This window comes from Desmodus rotundus, chromosome 10 (genome assembly GCF_022682495.2).
Source record: "Desmodus rotundus isolate HL8 chromosome 10, HLdesRot8A.1, whole genome shotgun sequence".
NCBI lineage: Eukaryota > Metazoa > Chordata > Mammalia > Chiroptera > Phyllostomidae > Desmodus > Desmodus rotundus.
Window position 1 is genome coordinate 84,517,668 of NC_071396.1, and position 7,100 is coordinate 84,524,767.

Sequence of the window (7,100 nt, forward strand, 5' to 3'; positions counted from 1 at the left end):
TGATGCTTATTAGCACAATGGAAAGTGGTAACTTAAAAAACAAAACAACATGGTAATTTTGTGCTAAGAGGGCCTTTGACACCTAAAGCAACCCCGTCTTTTTCATTCCCATTGTAATTTGGTGTCGAAGGATAGTATAATGTGAAGGAAAAAAGCAAAACAGATACAGTGCACAAATGTGTCCCTGAACAACAGGAGTCGGGTGTGCCTGTGTCTGTCTCGTTTTCTGAGCAGTTTTCTCAGTATGGGGCTTCCTCCCTACCCTACTGGTGAGACCTAAAAACAATATACAGGGTCTGGCACGAATAACGCCCCCTGTTTATTACAATCTCTTTTATCTCAAAATCAAGCATGTAATTCTGGAACATAACAACATCACACTCAAGCACAGCATATGACATGTTAGGTGAAATGTGCCAATTAAAACTATACATTATTGCACCATATTATTACCTGGCCAGCCACACTCAAGCCGGCGTTACTTCTGCTGGACCCTGTATGTGAAGATAATGTGCAGTTCCCTGATTTGTTTAAAAAGTTCCCCAAACACTGTAAGCAAGACTCCCAAAGAAACCTGCTTAAAATCTAGTTTGGCTTAAAGGTCCTGTTTGGGTTATCAAAACCTGAGTGGGGTAGAGGGATGCAATATAAAGAGGGAACATGAGGGCTAGCCCTTGCAGAAAACAAATTCTTAAAACAGCATCGGCCCATGTTCCTGTGGGTAGAGCTCATGTACTTACTTGCTCTTCAGGTACAGAGTCAGTAACAGTGTGGTCAGTCACTGAGGGGTGGTTATGTGTCTGCCACACCCAGCATGCGCAGGAGTGTGGGAGGGAGGGGTCGTGACATTTGCTTGCAGTGGCCCTGTCGGCACTGCTGGCTCATTAGTGGATCCTCACAGCGCCTGCCTTTCTCTGCTTCCCTACATCTGTACATCAGAGGGGAAATCTGAAAGCAGAAAGATTCTGACACCCATTTTCAGCCTCCACCTAAAGGAGCTGCGTAGAATTATCACCCATCTATTTTTTTCCCCACAACTCAGTTTGTCGCCTGTTTGCAATTAATTAGCTTGTACTGATGAAATACAAATCACAGCTGACATTCTGCGTGAAACATAGAAGACAGTAGAGGGGGCTGTCAGTCCTTGCTCAGGACTCAATGGCTTTCTCTCCCTGGAGGCAGGGCAGGAGCACTGGGGGAGCCCAGGGTCCACTGGACAGGAGTGGAGAGCTGAAGTTTAAGGAGCTGTTTCACCTACTGAAGAGGGGCCTGCTGGGAGGTCATTCCTGCCCTCTCTCCATGTCAGATTGTATCCCAGTGGAGTGGGAATTTCCTTATTTCAGGAAGTTTTATTTCACTCGTCATTATAACCCTGCTCTGTACAGGGAAGTAGTTGCTGCGTAATCACTGAGCAGTAGTGATTTTAGCAGAAAATTTTATTGAATGGATTTAAAGATGGCTTATTACTGTGTAAGAAAAGAGGGAAAGAATGCAATTTGGTTTTGTTTTCTGAGCTTAATTGACCAGTAAAGTGTGAAACTTACTCTTTTTTTTTATATTTAGAGAACAAAATTACCCCTGTATACAAGGAGGACATCATTTATTTTAAAATTGCCTACTATTGTGCCAGTCATCAGCTTTTTCTACTTATAAGACAAAAAGCTTCTTTTTCCTCTTTTGGACATTTATTTTCAAATTTTTTACCTAAGAGTTCTTTTAAAAAAAATTGTCTTCCTTATAAAAAAAGACATTGATTACACATTGTTTCAAATCAATTTCTTTGGTATTGATTTTAACCACTTCAGAAATATAAACTTACAGAAATATAAAGCTGGCATTTCATTATCCTAAAATTTATCTTTCTTACATATTATTGATCTGGTTTTTACCTCTAGTCAGTTTTTAGGTACTAATCACTAATTTTTAACTTCCTTTTTTTCTGGTCCTCACCCTCCTTCCTTTGGGATCAGCATTTCCAGAATGATGGTGACAGTCACTGTGAGTTGCTGAGTGTAGACCTATAAAGTGTCTAAGTGCCTTGCAAACATTCTCATTTAATGCTCACAATAACCGTAAGGCACAGAATTGCCACTGCACCCTCTCTACACCTTCCAAGTTCACACACACGCTGTACGGCTGACCTGCGATTCATGGCCACGTACGGCCAATAAAGCCCGCGTTCTTTCCACTGCACTTTATGGAAACAGTTCAAGCATTTACAACTATATATTAAACATTTCAGAAACCAAATATTTAGGCCAAAAAGAAAGCTTAACTGCAGGCATATAAACAACGATTAATGAGTTTAAATGAATGACTACTCCATAGAAAACGTGAAAATTAAACCATTAAATCAAGTGCAATAGCTTCATCTTTTTTCTCGAACTTACAGAATTGCCTTTTTGTCTATGAAAATCTATATTTTATGTTTTAAAATTCTTCTTTTAGTCATGTTTAAAAATATAAGAATATTAAATGCAGTGAAAAATGGAAGCAACATAAATTGCTACCAATAGGAGACCATTAATATAAATTGTATTTGCCAGTGTAATGGCATTCTCTGTAACAATTAAGAAGAGCAAAACCTGTATATTTTGACTTGGAAGAATGACAGTGAGCAAAGCAAGTTAGAAAGCAATATGTGCTATATTCTAGTTTTTGAATAAAAATACAGATGTGATTATATCTATCTATGGCTATGTTTGTATAAGAATAGCAAAAACATCCAGTGTGGAAATATTTTAAATTATGTTCATCAAAATATTAATAATGATTACCTTTGTCATCTGAAATGAGTGATAAATGTACTTAGTATAAATACTTAAAAAGGGAGTGATGGGATTAGGATGATTTTATAGCTTTCAGTTTTTAAAAATTAATTTTTTAATTAATTTTAGTACCTGACTTTTACCTTAAGAACGGAATTTTTCTGTGTTTGGGCATGGACACTCTGTATCTATGGGCCATATATAATTTTCATATAGCATCCTAACTTACTGAAAGTAAAAGAAATCACCAGATAATGACTATATATTTATTTAGGGCTAATGAAGGCAGCTACCTAACATTAACAAAGGAAACTGTTTTCCTTTTTCTTTAAAAAAATAAAACAAAACAAATAATACACACACATTTTTAGATACATTGTTCAGCATATAATAAAAATAATTAAAAAGACAAGCAAGAACAGGATGACTGGTAGATAAGGAGAAAAATTAGTCAAAATATAAATACAGGCAAAAAGTTAGTCATAACATATAAATATAGACAATAAAGATATAGGACTTATCAAACAAGAATTTTAAAAGAACTATAATAAACATGTTAAAGAAGCCATGGAAATATGTAGATGTTATGAATAAAGGGATGATGAATTTCAGGAAATAATTTGAACACCTAAAAAGGACCAAATGGAAAACCAAGAACTGATGATTATTTAAAATAACATCATTTATTGGAGAGGTGGGCAGGGAGATTATAACACCAGACCAGACAGAAGAAAGTATTAATGAAACAGAAAACAAGTCAATAGGAATCATCCAAATGGAAACAAAGAGAGACAAAGATTGAAAACATGAGAATATAACCTTATAGTAAAAACAAGAGAGAGAGAGAATGAAAGAGAAAAGACTATTTGAAAACATATTGTGAAAAGAGATCAGATTTGATTAAAAAGAAAATAGCAAGTTAGGAAATTCAAGATAAATATAAAGAAAACCACATCTAGGCCCAAAAGCCAGTTATGATAAAGAAAAATCTTAAAAATAGGCAGAGGAAAAGCCAAAGAAAATATAGCAGCCCCTACCTTTTCCTTTGGAATAATTTCAGCTATTCTAGTTCCTTTGGCTTTTTATGTAAATTTTAGATATCTATTTTTTTAAGCATGCTGGGATGGTTGTCATTACACCTCAACTTTAGGCAGACACTGTCCCTGGGTATCACAGGTGTGGCTTGCCCAGGGTTCCTGTCCCTCCTCGAGCCATGATTGTGGGCTCGGTACTGCCTGTCTGCCAGGAGGAGTGGTAGTGGTTTCCTCCCTCATTTATAAAGGTTTTCTCTGGTGTCCTAAGGATGTCCGCACTGATGGCCTCCCTCCCCCTGGTCCCAGCTGCCCCATGTAAAGCTCTGGTTCAGTAGGGAACGGGGAGAAAGATCTGAGTGAGATGTCATGCCTTTCTTGCAGCAGCTCTTGTCCCCCTTCATATACTCTTTCCCCAGACTTCCTTGTGCCCCACTTCCTAATCCCAGTCCCTGACCCTTCAGCCAAATCATTAGTAACTGCCTAAGAATTACGTAGATCGGCGTTTCTTGCCCATCACTCCAGACAGAGTGAATAACCAGATGTGCTGCTCAAGATCCTGCCCATTGGGAAGACCTTCCTTCACTGCTGTAATAACCCGGGGATTGGGGTGCTGTATGTACCCACTTTCAATTAGTACTGTCATATTTAAAGGCCTGTTTGGACACCAGCCTTGATTTTCTTTCTTTCTTCAGACAACAGGTTATAAGAAGCCCCCCAGGAGCCCACAAGCATGTTATTGAGAGGCCATGCAATGTTACTTGACGTTGCAAGTGTCAGCGCCTCCTGTGTATGCAGCTCACTCGGACCTTGCAGACCTGCCCAAGCTTGGTCTGTCATGCACCACTCTCTGCCATCTTCATTTGGTGATGGATTGCTGCTTATGCTGCTGCTGCTGCCCATCTATGGTTATGCAGGCTGGACAGCCAAGGTCGTGAGGTATTCTCAGATCCTTGGGGCACGCTGTTAGCTGCTCATTCCCTACTAAGACCCAGTAGAAAACCAGAACACAAAGCTTTTTCTTAAAAGGTGAATAGTTTCCAGTCCCTGGCCAGGTAGCTAAGTTGGTTAGAGTGTTGTCCTGATATAACAAGGCTGCAGATTCGATCCCTGGTCAGGGCACATAGAAGAAGCAACCAATGAATGCATAAATAAGTGGAACAACAAATCATTTAAAAATCATTTTTAAAAAAGGTGAATAGTTTTCTGTATATAGACACAAATATAGTTTTAGCTATATAGAGAGAGAAATAGAAATAGATGTGAAGATACAGCTCTTCCGGGATCTTAGAGACACACACGGTAATTGTCCCTGTCCGTGCTGCCAGGTTCTCCATGCAGCTTCCTTATTTGCTCAGACACTGATTAGCATCACCTAGGCTGAATCATAAGCCCCAAGGGGTAGAACAGCTTGTACCGCAGACCAAACTTACTCAGAGTCTCCTCTTTCTCTGTTCTCCACTAGAAACTGGCCGCCTTATGGATGAATCTTTAGACAGACTCCAGTCTACACTCAAGTGCGGTATAAGTGGCCTACAAAATCTAAAAAGACCTAACAAACATCTTTTTTCCGTGGTCAGTGATGTGAAGTGCAACAATTTATCTTTCACGTTGAAGGAGCTATTTCATGTACTCCAAACTATTGATCTCAAAAACTTCACTGAGGTAGAGCCCCAGTTTTGTTTACCTGGCACCCTCTAGCTCACATGTTTCAGTTGATCACATCAAATAACTCCAATATCCTCAATATAGTAGACCAGCGCAATATTTTACTAAATGTCAAAAAGATCAAAGGTTTTGTAGACTACACGTCTACTGAGAGCAGGAGACCAGAGGCAGGTCTCTGAAAGTAGACTCCTGGCTTTGCCTTGTATAGCTACCTAGACAGTGACAGGGTCCGAGCTGTCTCGGTGAGTGTAGTACACCTGGGATAGCAGCCACAGTTGAAGTCATCACCTCATTAAGCTTAAAAAGTACATATTCATTCTCCAATATCTACCTGACTTCTCCACAGTTTCAATTGTTGAGAAATACATGGATGTTATGGGTTTCACCACTTCTGCTGTGTTCAAATGTGTAATGATGGCATGAATATCTGGAGTTCCCTCAGTTATGCGTATGCTTCTGGTATGTCTTCATTGGGGCAGAGAAGTTCCAGAGACTTTCACTTAGCCCTTTCTGTAAGGATAGTCTAAATCCTCCGAACCAAAGAGTCACCATGGGGAATGAGCTGTCAAGTCTCTCTATTCTAATTACATATTCAGAAGCGGGGCACTCCACCACAGGCTGGGTCTAAGGATTAACCTGGCTCACTGTAAGTTGGTTATTCCATCTATCTATCACCCAACCTACATCGGCATTTTGGGTCCCCAGGAATTGACCTCAATTCAAAGCCAATGTCTAGTAATTGTCCAAAGGTTTGAGTATTCTACTTCACTAATGTGAAGTAATTCTAGTAAATGGCCACAGGTCCTTTATGGGGAGCCTTAAATAAAGATTTATAGTATGGCCCCAGCTGGTGTAGCTCAGTTGGCTGGAGCACCATCCTGTAACCAAAAGGTTGTGGGTTTGATTCCCACTCAGGTCACATACCTAGGTTGTGGGTTTGATCCTGGGTCTGGGCACATGTGGGAGGCAACTGATTGATGTTTGTCTCTCTCCCTTTCTTTCTCTCCAAAAGCAATGAAAAAAAAGGTCCTCATGTTTAAAAAATATATATAGATACTATATATAGTATCTATCTCTCTCTATATATAGATACTATATATATATATACTATATATATAGTATCTGTGGCAGTGTCCTTCCTTATGGGGACCAGAATTACTCTTCAGTGAAGGGGCCCTGGGTCTGTGAATTATCTCAGGTCTAAAAACTGGATTCAACAGTAGAGTAAATCAAGTCAAATTTCTAGCTACGTAACCTACGATCAGTTTTATTCTGATTCCAAATTTGTATCAGGCAAAATTCAAGCAGAAGACAGAAACCACACAGAAATTTGAACCAGGAAAGTTTAACATACAAAATCATTGCCTTCAACAGGAGATTGGAGAAATGAGGGATGGCCCAGTGATAAGTGAAAAGAATTCCTTTTACTTCACTACATCTAGGGCTAAGATAGTGTCCTAGGTAGAGACGCCCACTTCCAGAGCCCAGCTCTAACACTGTTCATTCAGGGCAGGACTGTGGCCCACTGTAACAGCAGATAAGCCACTGAGGCACTGCACCGGTCAGGCTTGGTGGCAGCCTGTCCTCTGTGGTCATGGGGTAAGCTGCTTTGAGAGAAGGACTGACTTTGAAA